The 18,391-nt window shown below is 47.3% G+C and overlaps 2 long non-coding RNA genes across 3 annotated transcripts in view; one reads left to right on the top strand and one right to left on the bottom strand.

Moving 5' to 3' along the window:
- The window catches only part of LOC138917052 (uncharacterized), a 33,191-nt gene extending 20,950 nt beyond the window's left edge, over positions 1 to 12,241 (top strand). Inside the window, exons 2-4 of one of the 2 annotated variants that reach the window (XR_011424456.1) lie at positions 6,270 to 6,410; positions 7,300 to 8,182; positions 9,786 to 12,241. This is a non-coding gene — a long non-coding RNA (uncharacterized lncRNA). Of the gene's footprint in view, positions 1 to 6,269; positions 8,183 to 9,785 lie in introns of both variants that reach the window. The other variant, XR_011424455.1, reaches the window with a different exon arrangement.
- The window catches only part of LOC138917053 (uncharacterized), a 41,439-nt gene continuing 28,542 nt past the window's right edge, over positions 5,495 to 18,391 (bottom strand). The window contains exon 2 of the long non-coding RNA XR_011424457.1: positions 5,495 to 5,950. This is a non-coding gene — a long non-coding RNA (uncharacterized lncRNA). The remainder of the gene's footprint in view (positions 5,951 to 18,391) is intronic.

The raw sequence follows: 18,391 nt of genomic DNA, 5'->3' as shown, positions 1-18,391 counted from the left end.
CCAAAACTCCCTCACCAGTGTCGCTCCCCGTTTCAGTTCTCCAGGCTTAGCTCCTGACAATTTTCACTGCCTTGTCTAGGTCCTGTTTGTGTGGCTCCTGCCTCCAACAGGGCCATGATGTGGTCATACGTTCTTCTTAACCCGGCCTTTTTCCCTCCCAGGCCCAACCCACTATGTGGACAGCAAAGCAGCCCCCTGCAAAGCTCCTCATGTGCATGGACTCCGTAAATCTTCATGACTTCCAAGGGAGAGATGGCATTGTTCCCTCATTTTTTGATGAGGAAACCAAGACTTTAGGGAAAGCAGTTCAAAAACATATCACCAGACAATTCACGGCAGAGGAAATCAAAATTGCCTATCAAGCTTAGGCCAAGTTGCCCAACCTCACAAACTGTCAAGGAAACGCGACTTCATTGGTCATGAAATACCATTTTTCATCCATCAGAGGAGCAGATGACAAAAAGGGCAATGACTTCCAATGCCAGCCTGAATATGGAAAACCTGGAGCTCACGTGCCTTGTGAAGGAGCATGAATTGCTGCAAATTTTATGGGCATTAAACTTACAATAGCTATTAAAATTTAAAATGCATGTCCCTGAGCAAGCAACCTCACCTTTGGGAATGTATCCGACACAAGGAAAATCAACAATGCGTGAAAGACATCTATAAGGATGTTTATGGCAGCCTTGCTCGAGGTAGGGAAGATGAATGACTCCTACAGTGTTGTCTGTAGTGGAGGAAAAAATGGAAGCAACTCAAGGATGTTATAGGATTGTTCCTACTGGGGCAAAATGGACACAGACTAGGTTTTCATCCATAGGGAGGAGCTGACTGAATTTTGTCTGTCTGTATTACGGAATACTATGCAGCAGTTTAAAAGAATGAATTAAAGCTCTGCACGCTTGATTGCTGAGTGGAAAATACACCTAAGCCACTCCTTAAAACGTGTTATAATGAAGCAATGCCATTGCCTGGTTTTAGATAATATTCACTAAGTGGGAAAGTATCATAACGCATTCCCAGACATCCAAAAACCCCAAGCAAGCCCCCTAAATTGCTAAACCTCTCTGCAACACCCACATATCAATCCACCAACTATTTTTGCAAAACAGCCATTTAAAACGTCAACAACCCAATTATTTAACACTGACCGCTCTCACTCGAGGGTGTGTGCGCGCGTGTACGCCCAGCAGGGATGTCTTCCTTCTCTACTGCAGTTAACGTACCCGTGATATCAGCAAATGGCAAGATAATATGTTAAAGATACACGGTGAATGCAAATAAGACTTAGCAAAATAAAATAAACAAGGGAGCATTTTGCAATGGTGATTTAATGATTGGGAAGTCAACTGAGTGAGGAGGCGGACCGGTGCTGTCGTGGGCGTGTGTGCCATCCGGATGCCCCTGCCGTGAGGAATCTGTCGCTCCAGCTGCTGGCAGGGCTGTGGGCAGACAGCCTTCAAACATGAGCGCTTCAGGAGCTTCTTCTGTGGGGACTCGTCTCCCAAGGCCACGTCCCTTCCTGGGACAGCTTATCCACGTGGGTCGTTGGCTTCCTGGTCTAATGGGCACAGTCGGACATCTGTTCGCCCCTCAAGGATGAGCATGGTGAGCAGCCTTAGGATTGGCAAATTTGAACAATCCCAGCGGGATCTGGGGCAGAGGGGCTGTCTGCAGTTTTCTGGTGCCTGGCCCTGGGTGACAAGGACAGGGGGATAGTGGCCCAGAGTGTGAGAACCCCATGGTGGAGGGGGTTGGGGTGTGAGCTCTGGGTTGGCTGGTTTGCATTGGAAGGAGTGCTCCCAGGAAGTTGGTCACTATCTCTAGGACTCGGCTGCCCCTGAGGAGGGGCGGTCCCTGCAGGGTCAGCAGGACCCCAGACGCCAAAGTACCAGATCCAGACAATAAAAGACAGCATTGGCACCTGTCATCAGCGAGGTGAGAGGATAGAGAATCATGCTCGCAGGAGCTGCGTAATCGCCAGCACCGGAAAGACAGCCGCACGTTCTCACTTCCCATCCACATCGCTCCATCCACAGCTTCCAAGGATGGCTCAGTCTCCCTGGAGGCAGAAAAGACTGCACGGGCATCTTGGGTTTGACATGGACTCTGCTCTCGGATGCTGGTTCTCTCGTCCTTCGCCAGCTCACACTGCTGCCCCTCCCCAACAGTGACCTCAGCCTCTGGCCAGGTGGGGCTCCCTGAGACAGCAGACTGGGCTTCAGCATGCCGGATGGTTACCAAGGAGTGCCCCCGGGGCTGCCACCCTGCAGGGGAGGGGAGGGAGCAGGAGTGGGCAGAGGGAGAAATGGAGCTGTGGCGCAGCCTCAGCCATGGCCTCCTCCAGCCCTGCCGGGTCTCTGGAGCCAGAATGGCCCCCCAGAGGGGCCCAGTGCTGCTACACTAGCTCCAGGCCTTTGCAGCTGCCTCGGGAGGCCTGTGAGCCTGGAGGAGGTACAGCCCCCTGCCCCGACCAGTTGCAGGTCAGGGAGAGGTGGAAGGGCCTGGCAGAGGCTGGAGGTTGGAAGAGCATCTTGAGGGACGAGCAGAACGTCTGACAACTACACACACAGAGGAAGAGCATGACGCAGAGAGAGGCACCGAGGCTGAGGCTGGGGGGTATCTGGGGTCTGGGGAGTTAGAAGAGAAAAGGCTGTTGGGACAAGCAGGGCCTTGGTGTGGAGATCCTAAATGGGACCCGCTGGGAAGCCCGGCCTGTGCCCAGCGGGCCAAGGGAGCGGTCAGGAGGGTTAAGCAGGGCTGGCCGAATCTGCTGTGTTGCTGAGGGTGGGTTGCCGGGGAATCAATGGCTGGCTGGGTTTTTGTCGACTGAATCAATGAACAAATTTGGAGCTGTTGCAGTCAGGGCTAGAGTGGAGCGGACAAAGTTTGGAGATATTTGGGATGCTGCGTGAGGACTTGGCGACTGATGGAAACGTGTGCGGGTTGGGTAAGCAGTGAAGGGAGGCCAGCACGGACCCTCCCTGGTTTAACTTGCAGGGTGGGTGGGCGTTGGGGTATTTACCTGGAGCAGAACCTCAAGGACACACTGGGTTCGGGGAGGAAATACCTTCTTGTAAGAAAAAGGCATCTTGAATAAAGTTCATTTAAAAGAGCTGTGCTGGATGCTCATCGATGTGGGCCAAGCTCATCTACCAACTTCCTCCGTCCTCCTCGCCAACTCTCTGTCCCCCCCATGCTTCTTTCTTTCTCCTTTCCCTCCCCCCTGAAATATATTTTTAGCATCAGAGTTATTGAGCAGCCCACACACGGCATTAAGGAAAACTTGACAATAATTCTATGTGACATAAAATTCATTAGAGGTACCAAGTTTTGCCTTAATTATTCAGAATGCGGTATCCATTCAATCCAAAACTCGGATGAGATGGTGCATAGAGGTACGTGGAGAAGAAGGCTGCCAATACGAGCTGAACGACCTCGTGACGATGGTTTATCGTCTAGTCTGTTTCCTCAGCTCTAAAATACAGTGCAAGCTGTCCCACAGGACGCCGTGAGGACCCAGCAGAGTCACTCTATGGGCAGGGTTATCCTTTCCTCCCTCAGCCAGCTGGTATTTTTTTTTTTTTTTTTGAGGAAGATTAGCCCTGAGCTAACTGCTGCCAATCCTCCTCTTTTTGCTGAGGAAGACTGGCCCTGAGCTAACATCCATGCACATCCTCCTCCACTTTCATATGTGGGATGCCTATCACAGCATGGCTTGCCAAGCGGTGCCATGTCCGCACCAAGGATCTGAACCGGCGAACCCCGGGCCACCGAAGCGGAAGGTGCGCACTTAACCGCTGCTCCACCAGGCCGGCCCCAAGCTCGTATTTCTGACCTTGGAGGTATGCCACGCTCAGCCCTTGCCGAGGGGGCATCTCCTTGTCACCTCGTCTCCTCATGATTCCCTGACTCTGCCCACTGTGGACGTGAACCGGGATTCCTGTTAACCCAAACACTGGCACCCAGGGCCACTGACCTCACACTGGTTTCCATAACTTGGATCCTTCCTCCCCAATTTGCAACCACTTTCTTAGTAAGTGATTACAAAGCTGAACACCGTCCTTTCCATGAGGGGTAGTCCTCTGAATCAATTGCAGAGGCATGTTTCCTGCTCATTTTTCTCCCGCGTGGTGCATGCTTCATCATCTTAAAGATCTCTGCTTGACTGTTAAGTGCATTTGTGCAGACTGGCGTGATATTTCTTCCCTATTGTAATTATTATTTCCTCTTCTAATTTCTGAGTTATATGATCGCTTCTAACATCATTCTCCCAGCCCTTGGACACAAAGATTTCCGCCGTACCCCAACAGCAACACTGCACGCAAAAAGCATAACATCAGTGAGATGGCCCAGATGGATGTGTAAAGATCCTATAGAAATAAAGCAAATGGCACTGATGGGCTAAGCAGGACAAGCATCGCCTTGTAAGAAAAATACCAACGTATTCATTTAGCAACCATTCCAGACAAAGGCAGAGTGATCATCAAGGTTTGGGGCAGCTCATATCACCTCGAATTACAATGTAATTCTTCATGGTGGCGACCTCATTATTACATTTAAAATGCTTGTTCATCATAAGGTCTGAGCGGGCACCAGAGAAATCTTTTGGCACACACGTTCCTCCGCCTCACTCAGGCAGTTCCCGAGCTCCCGGACGCAGAGGGAAATAAAAAGCCTTAACAGCAAAAGAGCCTGACCCTCACTGTGCCCAAGGCTGTCGTTTGCCTCATCACGTGCCATCAATATGTACTTTGCTCTGAGGCCATAAGGTGGTGTTAGCAACCTGTCGGCTTTATAGAGGTGAGCCAGGGAGCCAGGAAGCCATTCACGGGCCGGAGGCAACAGGTGACAGTGAGACCCTGTCACTCAAGTCTGGCCCAGAGACCAGCAGCCCAGGCATTGCCTGGGAGCTTGTTAGAAACACACCCCGCACCTGCGGCATCAGAAACTGCGATTTCTTGAGATTGAAGTTCGAGAAGCACTGGTTTAGAAAGAACTTCTTGAAATAAAGCCGAGAGAGGTGGAGGAGCTCTCGTGCCAAAGGCGGCCCCGGGACGTCATGTCGGGACCGTTTTCAGAGCATCAGAGCATCAGCGCCTGGGGAGGAGCTGGTGGCTCCCACTTAACATTTAGGAAGTTTCAATTAAGGATAATTTTGTTACTCGATGATTTCGAATCAGTAGGATTTCAGCATTTTTTTTTTTTTAGGGGATATGTATGAACTTGAAAGAAGTGCTCAAGTGGCTTTCTCTGTTCTCATCAAGCCAGTTTAGATTCCAGAATCACGTAACTCCTACTCACTCAGGTTGTTATTCTGATAATGGGGGAAGGAGGAGGTGGAGGAAGAGGAGGAGGACAGGATGAAAAGAAGAGGGAAAGAAAGAAAGAAAGGAGGAAGGAGGGAGAGAAGGAAGGAAAGAAAAAGGCAGAGTAAAACTGCTCTTTATTTAAGGGAAGCACGCCAACCCTGGTCCCTGGTTGGAAAGAATCGTTTGTTTAAAAGAATTTTTATTTTTTAAAATAGTGATTCAGTGCCAGGCAGCCCCCAAGTGTTGGACTTTATAAATATGCTTTTCTAACTGGGAAGAATGATGCTGGCTCGCTCCACGTCATTACTGCCGGCCTGTGCCAAAACCAGAGCCGAGGACGTAAGTGTCACCTGAGAGACGACCGGTGCTTATGGAAGGAGACAGTCACAGCGGGGCGTGTGTTAGTTACCTGTGGCTGCTGTAACAGTATACCTCAAATCAACAGAAATGTGTTCTCTCGTGGTTCTGGAGGCTGGAAGTCTGAAATCAAGGTGTCGCAGGGCCACGTTCCCTCTGAAGGCTCCAGGGGAGGATACTGCCTGCTTCTCCAAGCTTCTGGTGACTCCCAGTGTCCCTTGACATTCCTTGGCTTGTGGATGCATCACTCCAGCCTCTGCCTCGATCTTCACACGGCCTTCCTATAAGGACACTCATCATTAGGCTTAGGGTCCACCCTAATCCAGTATGACCTCATCTCAATTTAAAACATTACCTCTGCAAAGATCTTATTTCCAAATAAGGTCACGTTCTGAGGTTCTGGGTAGACATGAATTTTGAAGGGACGCTATCTGACCCGTACGGAGGGGAAGGCAGGTGACAGAGTGGCAGGACGGCCCAGCAGGGCGATGGGATACCTGAGTTCTGCTCCTGCCTGAGCATCCTCCGGGGCCCTCCGTCTCTATGTTCATAAAAGAAGGTGCCATCAGAGCCTTTACTGAATTTTTTCTTTAATTCTAGGGTGGCGGAAAACTGACTGAGGATACACGAAATGGGGCCAACGAGGAGAAGTGGCTAGAATTCCTCTCTCCTTGAATACTCAAACTTTGGGTCAAGGTCCCAAGTTTCGGACTCTCCGGATTGGTCCCTCAGGCCCCTTAGGTACGTCCTTGCCTCTCTGCTTCCATCCCCTTGCATTTGAAACCGAGCTAATAACTTGGAACGTCCTCACAGGAATATTGTAAAGAAGTGGTATTTAAAAGAAAATGATTCTCCAGCTTGTTGCAAATAGGAGGTGCTACAGGAATATTAACTAGGAGGTGACCTGCCGAGGTTCCTCAGATTCTAAATCTGGAGAGAAGGGGCGGGGGGGTGGGTGGGCGGGGCAGAAGGAGCTATTTTTAATTCCTCGCCAAGAAATGATTTTTTAAAAAAATCCACACTAATATTATGAGCTCAGCCTGTTCCAACAATGAATTCTGTTTCCGTAATTGTCCTGTCCGCGGTTATGCTGGTGGAGAGAAGAGCAAGAATCAGGGTGATTTCCATCTAAATCTGCCTGTGTTTCCAGGTGGCAGAGGGGGTGGGGATGCTGCAGGAGCCCCCAGAGAATCCTGAGGGAGAGGGATGATGGCTCCCCCTGATACCAAGCCATATGACTAAGAATTAATATTTAACAGTAAGTAAGTGGCAAGGCCCTCAGTTAGCACACATTATCTAAGGTCAGGAACAGAAGAAATGCGTTTATTTATTGATTTGCTTTGTCCACTCTCATCCCCATTTGTGCCTCTCTGTGCATGAGAATCAATATTGCCTACAATGTCCAGATGTTTTTAAAGGTCTCCTGGACGCGACCATAAAGACAGGCAGCTCTCTGCTTCCCGGGCCCCCTGCCGCTGGGGAGAGCATGACAGCAAGAAAGTCGCTTATTCAGCGAGAGCGCTCAGTCTCCTTCTGCCACCAGGCCTGCTACACGATAATTCACTACTGTTCCAAGAGGACGGCCGTACGAATTCAGCGCGCAGTTTCTCATCGGTTTTTATTTTTTCAGAATGTTTGAAACACAGACAAGAGCAAAGAGCAACAGAATAAATTCCCCAGGTGCCCACCGCCCAAAATGGACAAGTGCCAACATTTTCTGCCTTTTGGGTCTTTTTTAATATAAAATGAAGAAAACGTCTCAATCCCACTGGCAGGGTCTTCCGTCGCTCCTCTCTTAAACACGGGTCTTCAGGCTGGCGTCATAAGTGCTGTTACCCTCCTCTACGTGAATCCGTGAACAATCCATAATACTGTTGTTGGGGCTGCTTTAAGGTTTCTAGAACTTGCTTTCTGTCAACCGACACTACATTTTTGATAATTACCCATGTCAGTCTATATACATCTAGATTATTCATTGCACTTGCTCATGGAAGTCTGTCAAATGAACACTCCATGCCTTATTCATCTTCCTGTTGGTGGACATTTAGGCTATTTCTCTTTTACAAGCAACGAATATTCTTTTCACGCCTTCTGGTGTACACATACGTGTGCAATTCCTGACTCACGTGTATGCGAATTTTCAGCCACCAACTTGCTCCCCAGAAAGGCGGGATCGATTTGCACTCCCCCTAACAGTTCGCAAGAGTTACTTTCCCTCCCATTCTCCCCAACATTTAACGTTGCCTGACTTTTCTTCCTTATTTTAAACAATCTGATGGATGGGGTAGGGGAAGAGTACCGCACGATTGCTTTCATGTCGTTATTCTTGGGCTCTCTCTGTTGGACGTCCTGAAACGCAGCCAAGGGAGCAGAAGCCAGAGCAGGAAGCAGATTTAGGAAATCTGAGACTGGAAAGTCTACCAGGTTCCAAGGGGCGGCTCTCCGGAGACCTCGCCAGCAAGACTGCCGTGCCCCCCATCCCACCCGCCATTTCAGGAAAGCGGAGTAACCAGGTAAGTATTTTGAGGACGAGCTGTCGAGTAGGCAAGATCAGGGTCCGCATGTTGGCTCTAGACTTTCTTTGGACAACTGACTTCACTCTCCGAGCCTCAGTTTCCCCAACTGTCAGAGGTGGACCACAATTCTCACCCTGTGGGTCCTGCAAAGGCCGAAGGAAGCAATATTTGCAGAGGGCTTAACACATCTCTTGGCATATAGCATTCAGAAAAGCTTACCTGTTATTATTAATAATCAATAGTACATTGAAAGGGTTGAGGCTCAGGGCCGGCCCAGTGGCACAGCACTAAGTGTGCATGTTCCACTTCGGCAGCCCAGGGTTCACCGGTTCGGATCCCAGGTGTGGACATGGCGCCACATGGCAAGCCATGCTGTGGTAGGCGTCCCACATATAAAGTGGAGGAAGATAGGCACGGATGTTAGCTCAGGGCCAGTCTTCCTCAGCAAAAAGAGGAGGATTGGCAGCAGTTAGCTCAGGGCTAATCTTCCTCAAAAAAAAAAGAAAGAAAGAAAGGGTTGAGGCTGGCTCTGGTGGCACTGCCAGGGTTTCTTTCCTGCCTTGGCCACTCACTTGCCATGTGTCTGTGTTGAATCCCTTGTAAAATGGGAGTACTGTTCACATCAATTGTGAAGATCAAGTGAGGTCATTCATTAGTGCATAGCACACAGTAAGTGCTCAATAAACGATTGCCCGTATTTCTGACAGCAAGTTAGTGAGAGCAGAGCTAGCCTGTGATCTGTGCAGAATCTGTTCAGGAACCTTGACCTGGAAGGTCACCAAACGGCAAATGTTTCATAGTGTAACGCAGCTCATTTAAAGTCTTCCAGATGAGGAGAGCTCTGTTCTCGAGACTGTCAACCTTGGCAACCGGATGATGGTGGGCGTGCACGTTGGGGAGGGCCCAGTGGTCCTTCTACTGGCTGCCTGGTTCTGTGGCATGATGGCAGGTCTGGCCTCCAAAGGCCTGGGCAGGTTTTGGGCAGAGGGAAGAGAGGAAGCTGAGCCAACCGAGGGCAGCGCCTCATGCAAAAGCTCCTCATGCCCGGGCCCAGGAGGCAAGCACTACGGACTGGCCCCGGAATAGAAATGCTGGTGGGAAGCGACATCAATTCTCTCCTCTTCTGAGATTTCGCCTGCTAGCATTCTGAGTGATAATGAATCACTCATTTCTGACACGGTTTATTTTTCCAAGAAGCATCCAGCCATCTCATTTCAAACATAATTGAAATGGGGAAAAAAATGCTGTGATGTTTATTATTAATTAAACAGGATTACAGGACCAACTAGGTAGAAATGGGCAGAGGGAAGCAGACATCATTCCAAACGTATCACACCCTGCTCCAGACCTTCCTGGGAGGGGCTTCCAGATGAGATGCCTTTTGTCATAAATCCAAATCTTTATTCACGCCTATCTGCATGTTGATGCTGGAATTAGATGCTCTGTGTGTGCGGATGTTGGAATATTTATTGATAGTTAAAATTTCATGTTCCCTGGATTGATGTTTGTGCATAAGGACAAATGACTAGTGTCTTGCAGGTAGTTGGAACAGGTGTAGAGTAAAGATTATTTAACACCAACTTCTGCTTTCTGTCTTCAGATTCTCCAGGAAACGAGGAATCAAATCTCCAGGGACGATCCAGGTGGGAAATGGAAATAAATGATAAACATATAAATAAGTCAGTTCTGTTTCCTATTGGTTGGGAGCAGCCTTTCTCTTTTATGATCTTGTTACTGTTCCAAATTTATGAATTCTAAAAAATTTAGAGACGATTTGAAATATTTAAATGCGTTTTAAAGACTCTGTAGGAAACGGAGCTACAGCCTGACAACCGCCGAAGTGTCTTTCACAAGCCTGTGCTCACTCGGGGAGGGCGTTTGCTGAGTGGTGCCCGAGTCCCATCGGTGCGATGCTTGGGCTGCATAAAGGGCTGCAGCTGGAGACAGGGATGGAGGACCCAGAGTTAGGCTTGGGGATCCCACCCAGAGCACTGTCCTTGGAGTATGGACAGCAAAGATCCTCAAAGAGTGTGTCTGCAAGATCCCTAGATGGCTGATGCCCACCCTGTTCGTACCAAAAATGTGCCCAGCACAGTGTCTTGCTCATAGCTCATAACCGGATGACTCAGTCCTTGGTCCTCCCAGGAGTGGCATACCGAGAGTGGGAGCCATGACCCCCACGGGCCACACTCAGGGGTGCGTCATCTGTAGAGAATTTTAAAACAATAATAGGGGCTGGCCCTGTGGCCGAGTGGTTAAGTTTGTACGCTCTGCTTCGGCGGCCCAGGGTTTCGCCGGTTGGGGTCCTGGGCACGGACATGGCACCATTCATCAGGCCACGCTGAGGCAGCGTCCCACATAGCACAACCAGAGACACTCACAACTACAATATGCAACTATGTACCGGGGGCCTTTGGGGAGAAAAAGAAGAAAAGAAGAATAATAAATAAAACGAAAGGATAATGCAAGAGAACAATGATTTCTGCATGATTATTATAAAAAATAATTTTGTCTGTAAAGGAGAGGGGTATTTAAAAGGATGGGCTTCAGGCATCTGTTGTGCTTGGCGCACCTCTGCCTCCCAGCAGACTTGAACTACCACCAGTGGCTGGGTACCTGCTGTGAATTTCTGTCCTATAAGCATTTACCTGGGTCAGAACCCTGAGGCCTCAGCAGAGACCACAATAGACATTTCTAAATAGTGAATCCTACAGTTAATTATTTAAGTATAAATGTCATCAGTGCCATGAAAGAGAATACTGTAGGAAATGACCATATTAGTAGTCTATTGCAGTATCACAAATTACCACAAAACGTAGTGCCTCAAAACAATAAACGTATAGTATCTCCATTTCTGTGGGTCAAGAATTTGTGCATGGCTCAGCTGAGTGGTTCTGGCTGAATCTTTCTTGAGGTTGCAGACAGGAAGCAGACTGGTGCTGTGTCATCTGAAGGCTCGACTGGGGCACTGGAATCCACATCTAAACTCGCTCACTAGCTGTTGACCAGAGGCCTCAGGTCCTCACCATGTAGGCCCAAGCAGAGGCCTGCTGAGTATCCTTACAACATGGTGGCTGGCTTCCCCAGAGCAGGTGATCCAAGAGAGAAAACAAGAAGGAAGCCACAAGGCTTTTTATGACTTAGTCTCAGAAGTCACACATCGCCACTTCTGTCATATTCTATTCATCAGAAGTGAGTCACTAAGTCCAGTCTACTCTCAAAGGGAGGGGAATCACGCCCCATATCGGAGGGAGGAGCACTAAAGAATTTGTGGGCTCATTTTAAAAGCCCCGCACCAACTCTGGAGTGTGAATGGGAACTATCTAGGTAAAGAAAGAGGCAGGAGCATCCTGGGGAGAGGAAACAGTGGGTGCAAAGGCCATGGAGCGGGAAGGAGCAGAGTGGCTGGAGAGCAAAGAGGAAAGTGGCTCCAGACCAGGAAGGGGAGCCAGGCAGGGAGGGATCACACTCTGCTAAGGATTTGGGGTTTTATCCTAATAGTGAGCAAAGGGTGTACAGCAGGGGATTGACACGTTCCAATTTGTATTTTTTAAGAATCTCTATGGTAACCACATGGAGACTAAGTCAGAGGAGTCAGGAATCGATGGGAGATGGATCCATTAGAAGGCGGGTACCATAACCCACGTTGAAGGAACGATGGCTTGGCCAGGGAGTGGCGGGGGATAGAAAGAGCTGACTGGGCTCGAAAGGTATTTACTGATGGGTTGTGAGGGGTTGAGAGAGGGAAAGGGCAGAGCCGACACTGAGGTTCTGGCTTGTGCGGTTGGCTGAGGAGGCAGTGGCTGGTGCCATCCACTCTGACAGGGAAACCCTGGAGGAAGAGGAGCCGTTACAGGAGGAAGGTCATGAGCTGAGTTTTAACCCACTTAGTCTGTGAGCCCTGCCAGATCTCCAAATGGCGCCATCAATCAGAGAGCTGGCTATACAAGGCAGGAGTTCAGGTTTGGGAATATCCATCTGGCCATAGGTTTAGCCTTGTAGGGAGAGAAGGAAGGCAATTACTTCCGAGAAGGGAGGAAATAAGATAGAAGATGGCATCTGAACCCCTTTCTCTCAGCTAAATTCTTGTCTGCTTTTACGATTTGATTAGCTAGACAAGAAAGTTACTTGTTTTGCTTGAGCTACTTAGAGTTGGGGTTGGGTTTCTGTCACTTGCATCCGAAACGTTCTGACAAATAGACAAGAGCACTTGCGAAGGGTTTTTGCTTCTCAGAACAATAAACTCATCTTTCCTCCCACTTGGAAAGAAGATGAGAAAGTATTTAATTTGTATGCAAAGGGAGATGGATGGTGACCTCCTGCTTATCAAAAGCAGCTTGTCCTCTTTTCAGAAAACAGAAACTTATATTCTACTTCATACAAATGCTGCAGTGCAGGATGGCAGCCCGAGGCAAATATTTCTTTCTTCTTTTTTTTCTTTTTGCCGATTGTTAAGCAAGACCTCACTTGCTGTATAAATGCTTCTGTAACCTTTGACACAACTGCTTCAGATCTTTCCTCCTGGGTGAAACTTTCGGTGGAAGGGGCTGGACAGAGAAGTTTAATTAGAAAGCCAATCACCCACCCATGGGTGATCAAAATGCAGAGTGTGCGGGTCCCTCCTGGCTGGCATTCTAGCAAGAGCAAGTGATGGAAGCCAAATGTGAGTGGCCGAACGTGTCAATATCAGGTACCCGGTCAACATGTCATCCTGGGAGGTCATGACCCTGCGTTCCTTTCTTAGAAGAACACAAATTATCAAAGACCTGACATGTTGGAACGGAAGGAAGGAGGCTAGACAGTATGACACTGAGTGTCGCTTTGGACATCACAGTGATACTCCTAGGAATAATGATGGATGCGGCATTTATCACCTACAAAATGTTTTCACGTCTATTGCTCACCAAGCCCTTCCTCAGAGCAATTCCCAATCCTTATGGGACCCAACTTCTAAATGAGCCCTCAGGTCCAGAAATCCTTAGTCCTTCGGACCCATCTGCATCATTTTTAGAGTTTAACATATCCTGAAAGAAAGTGGCAATGTCTCTTGTATTTTCAATGGCTGCATAGCAAATCATGGTGGCTTAAAACGATAACCATTCGATATCTTGCAGTTTCTAGGGATCAGGAATTTGGGAGCAGCTCAGTTGAAGTGATGGAAGCCAAATGTGAGTGGCCGAACGTGTCAATATCAGGTACCCGGTCAACATGTCATCCTGGGAGGTCATGACCCTGCGTTCCTTTCTTAGAAGAACACAAATTATCAAAGACCTGACATGTTGGAACGGAAGGAAGGAGGCTAGACAGTATGACACTGAGTGTCGCTTTGGACATCACAGTGATACTCCTAGGAATAATGATGGATGCGGCATTTATCACCTACAAAATGTTTTCACGTCTATTGCTCACCAAGCCCTTCCTCAGAGCAATTCCCAATCCTTATGGGACCCAACTTCTAAATGAGCCCTCAGGTCCAGAAATCCTTAGTCCTTCGGACCCATCTGCATCATTTTTAGAGTTTAACATATCCTGAAAGAAAGTGGCAATGTCTCTTGTATTTTCAATGGCTGCATAGCAAATCATGGTGGCTTAAAACGATAACCATTCGATATCTTGCAGTTTCTAGGGATCAGGAATTTGGGAGCAGCTCAGTTGGGCGGTTCTGGCTCAGGGCATCTCTCTCTCTCTCTCTTTTTTTTTTTTAAAGATTTTATTTTTTTCCTTTTTCTCTCCAAAGCCCCCCGGTACATGGTTGTATATTCTTCGTTGTGGGTCCTTCTAGTTGTGGCATGTGGGACGCTGCCTCAGCGTGGTTTGATGAGCAGTGCCATGTCCGCGCCCAGGATTCGAACCAACAAAACACTGGGCCGCCTGCAGTGGAGCGCTCGAACTTAACCACTCGGCCACGGGGCCAGCCCCTGGTTCAGGGCATCTCTTGAGTTTGCGGTGAGATGTTGCCTGGGGCTTCAGGCATCTGAAGGCTTGAGACTCCCCTTCTGAAATGGCTCACTCTGTAGGGCTGCTTGAGTGATCTCGCAACATGGCAGCTGGCTTCCGCCGGAGTAACTGATCCAAGAGAGAGCGCAAGGCAGAAGTCGCAACACCTTTTGTGACCTCGTCTCAGAAACCACACATCATCATTTCTGCCAGATGCTGTTCATCAGAATGAGTCACTAAGTCCGGACCACAGAAAAAAGGAGGAGAGTTAGGCTTCACATTTGAAGGGAGGAGTATCAGATCATTTGTGGACGTATTTTAAAACCAAATCTGTTGAAGCCAAAAAGCTGGGAGAAGAGACAGCAAATCGGTGCAACCATTCATTGAGCAGAGACTAGGGAACCCGACTCTGCCACACACGTGTTATTCTGCAATGAGCATTTTTTATCAGTCAGGGTGCTAGCAGGAAACAGATGGCACTCTCAGATGGTGAACCACCTCAATACTCACAGGAAAAGCAATTGACAAAATCCAACACCCATTCATGAATAAAAAACATCAACAAACTAGGAATGTAAGGGAATTTCCTCAGCCTGATGAAGGGCATTGACAAAAACCCACAGCTAACATCATACTTAATGGAGAAAGACTGAACATTTTCCCCAAACTGGAAACCAGACTGGAAACCAACAAGGCAAAGACATCCGCTCTCTCCACTTCTAGAGAGCATCGTGCTGAAGAGTCTAGCCAGCGAAATAAGGTCAACAAAAAAAAATTAAAGGCACCCAGATTGGAAAGAAAGAAGTAAAACTTTTTATTCACAAATGATATCATCATATATGTAGAAAATCCTAAGGAATTCACACCAAAAAAATCCTCCTGGAACTAACAAATTTAGTAAGTTTGCAGGATAAAAGATCAATATACAAAAATAAATTGTATTTTTCCATATTAGTAGTGGATAATTTGAGAATGACATTCTTTTAAAGTTCTTTTGCAATAATATCAAAAAGAATAAAACATTTTGGAATGAATTGAAAAAAAATTGTAAGATTTGTACACCGAAGACTATAAAACATCACTGAGAAAAGTTAAAGAAGATGTAAATAAGCGGAGGCATATTCCATGCTCATCAATTGGAAGATTTAATATTGTTAGGATGGCGATATCCCAAAATCGATTTATAGATTCAATGCAACACTAATTAAAATCCCAGCAGGATTTTTTGAAGAAACTGACAAGCTGGTCCTAAAACATGTACGGAATTGCAAAATGCCCAGAATTGCCAAAATAAGTTTGAAAAGGGAAGACAAAGTTGGAGGACCTATACTACCAACTGCAAAACTGACTGCAAAGCTACAATATTTGAGACAGTGTGATACTGGAGGAAGGGGCAGCATATTGAGCAATGGAACAGAAGCGAGACCTCCAAAATAAACCCTTACATTTGTGGTCAATTGATTCTTGACAAAGATGCCAAGGCAATTCAATCGGGGAAAGGATGGTCTTTTCAAAAAGGGTGTTGTAACAACTAGATATTCGTACACAAAAAAATGAGCTTAGGCCTTTAGTATATAAAACTGAACTAGTATGAATCATAGACCTAAACGTAAGAACTACAACTATAAAACTTCCAGGAGAAAATCTTCAAGAATTCGGGTTAGGCAAAGAGTTCTTAGACTTGACACCAAAAGCATGAGATAACTGATAAATTGGACATCATTAAAATAAAAAACTTTAACACTTCAAAAGACACCGTTAAGAAAATGGAAAGGTAAGCCATCGTCTGGAAGAAAGTGTTTTCCAATCACATATCTGACGAAGAACTTGTATCCATAATATACAAAGAACACTTGCAACTCAATAAGAAGAAGACAATTTAACCAAATTAAAAATGAGCATAAGACTTGATGGACATGACGCTAAAGACGGCACACAAATAACTCATAAGCACATAAAAAGGCACTCAACATTATTAGTCACTAGGGAGACACAAATTGAAACCATAATGAGATACGACTATACACCTAATAAATGGCTGTAGTTTTAAAAAATCAGACCATATCAAGTAGAGACGAGGATGTGCAGAGGTTGGAATTCTCATTCATCGCTGGTGAAAATGTAAAATGACACAGTAGCTTTGCCAAACAGTTGGACAGTTTCTTCAAAAGTTTATCATAAACTTACCATACAACCCAGCAAGTCCCCTCCTTGGAATCTGCCCAAGAGAGCAGAAAGCATAGGTCGACACAAAGCCTCGTAAGCAAATTTTCATGACAGCTTTATTAACAATAGCCCCAAACTGCAAACAGCTCAAATATACATCAACTGGCGAGCAGATAAACCAAATATGGTGCATCTATACAGTAGACTACTATGCAGAATAAAAAGGAACAAAATACTAACACATGCCCACAACATGGATGAACCTCAACAACCTGAGGCTAAGTGAAAGAAGCCAGACATAAGACTATCTCTTGTATGGTTCCATTTATACGAAACGTCCAGAAAAGGCAATTTCTCAATATTGCCGGGAGCGGCTGCAAATAGGCTGGAGTGAATTTTGGGGCGGGTAATGGAAATGTTCTGAAACAGGACAGCGGTGATAGCTGCATAATGCTATCAAATTACTAAGGATCATTGAATTGTACACTTGCAATGGGTGAACTTTATGGTATGCAAATGACACCTTAATAAAGCTATAAAAGAGAAGAGAAAAGAGGAGTCAGAGGAGAAGGGAGGCCTGGCGATGTAGTCCCTAGAAATGAGTTTTGGGGCAGAGAGGAGGTTGGAGAAGGGCGAAGAGTCCATCTGGAGGGGCAGACATTGAAAATCCAGTTCAATGAGTGACTCCTCCTCCCCAGCATCTTTTCTCCACTCTTGGTGACAGCACTCCACTTTTCCTTGGGCGAACCACTCCTCCAGCTCTCTGGGGCCACCACTCCTGCCTGCAGGGAGGAGCAGGTGACCAGGGCCTGGCCAACCACCGGCGATCCTAAGGGTGTGACGAGAATTCCTGGGAAGTCATTGCTGTTGGTTGCTAAGCAGATCAAGCATAAGGCTGACGCTTTTAGAGAAACCTCTGCCCACCATGAGGGAGTGCCTGCCTGGAAAGAAGCCATCACAGAGGAACGTAGAACTGAGAGATGGGGAAAAGGAGAGAAAGACACTATGTCTTGAGGTTCAGCTCCTCCTGGTCCTTTCAGATGAGTCAACAAACTCCTCTCGTGATTACATCAGGGTAGGTTGGGTTTCTGTCACTTGTAACCAAAAGTCTTAACTCCCACACTTTTTCTACTGCATCGAAGCTTGCTGCTCTGTGCTCTCACTCCTCCTCCTTTATCTTCCCCTCGCTTCCTCTGCCATTTTCCCTTCCCTTGTTCACTCTCACCTCCCACCATTAGGCTTCTAACTGCAGTGGGTGAAGCGGAACCAGCCACTCACCACCCACTGTTTACCAGCAGCTTCAACTTGTTGGACAGGTGACTTCCTTCTCCGAGCCCCTGTCACCTCATCTATAAATCTGGGGCAATAATATTGACTTATGGGTTTGCCAGAAGGATTAAATGAGGCACCATATGCCAAGCATCTGTCACATAGTAGGTTTCCAACAAATGTAACTATTATCACTAATCCTTATTATCTTGGCATTAGCTGGCCCAAGAGGCGGCATGCGGTACTAGGATGGTTGCAAAGCTATGTATACAGTCAGCCCTTGTGTGTCATGTCGTGGTGAAGAAGTCAGAGTTGACTCTCAGGCACCACACCACCCCTGGGATGGCCAGTATCACTGGTCCACGTCTCCCTAAAGGTGGAAGACGTTGGAGAGCAATTAACTAGAGCTGAGAACAATGAGGCTTAGAATTGTCCGCAATAAGCAGGATCCCTCCCGATTGTGGTCTATCTAATGCTTCCCAAACTCGAACGTGCGCACAGATCCACTGAGAACCACTTATGCACCAGGTGATCCTGGCAATTCAGGAGGTCTGGCATGGGGCCTGAGATTGTTTTTCTAGCTGGTCCCAGGTGATTGCTGCTGGTTCACGGACCACACGTTGAGTAGCAAGGATTCCAAAGCCCTGGGTTTCATGTTTGCCTGCACATTGCAATCACCTGGGGGAATTTTAAACAATAGAGATGCCCGGGTTCCACCCCAAGAGGTTCTCATTTAATTGGTCTTGGGTGTGGCTGGGGCATTCACATTCATCAAAGCTCCCCAAGGAATCCTGAGGGGCTGCGGGGAGCTGAGAACCATTGTCCTAAATGCAC

This window comes from Equus caballus, chromosome 13 (genome assembly GCF_041296265.1).
Source record: "Equus caballus isolate H_3958 breed thoroughbred chromosome 13, TB-T2T, whole genome shotgun sequence".
Classification (NCBI taxonomy): domain Eukaryota; kingdom Metazoa; phylum Chordata; class Mammalia; order Perissodactyla; family Equidae; genus Equus; species Equus caballus.
The sequence above is the reverse complement of the archived record's forward strand: the minus strand, read 5'-3'. Positions and strand labels throughout refer to the sequence as shown.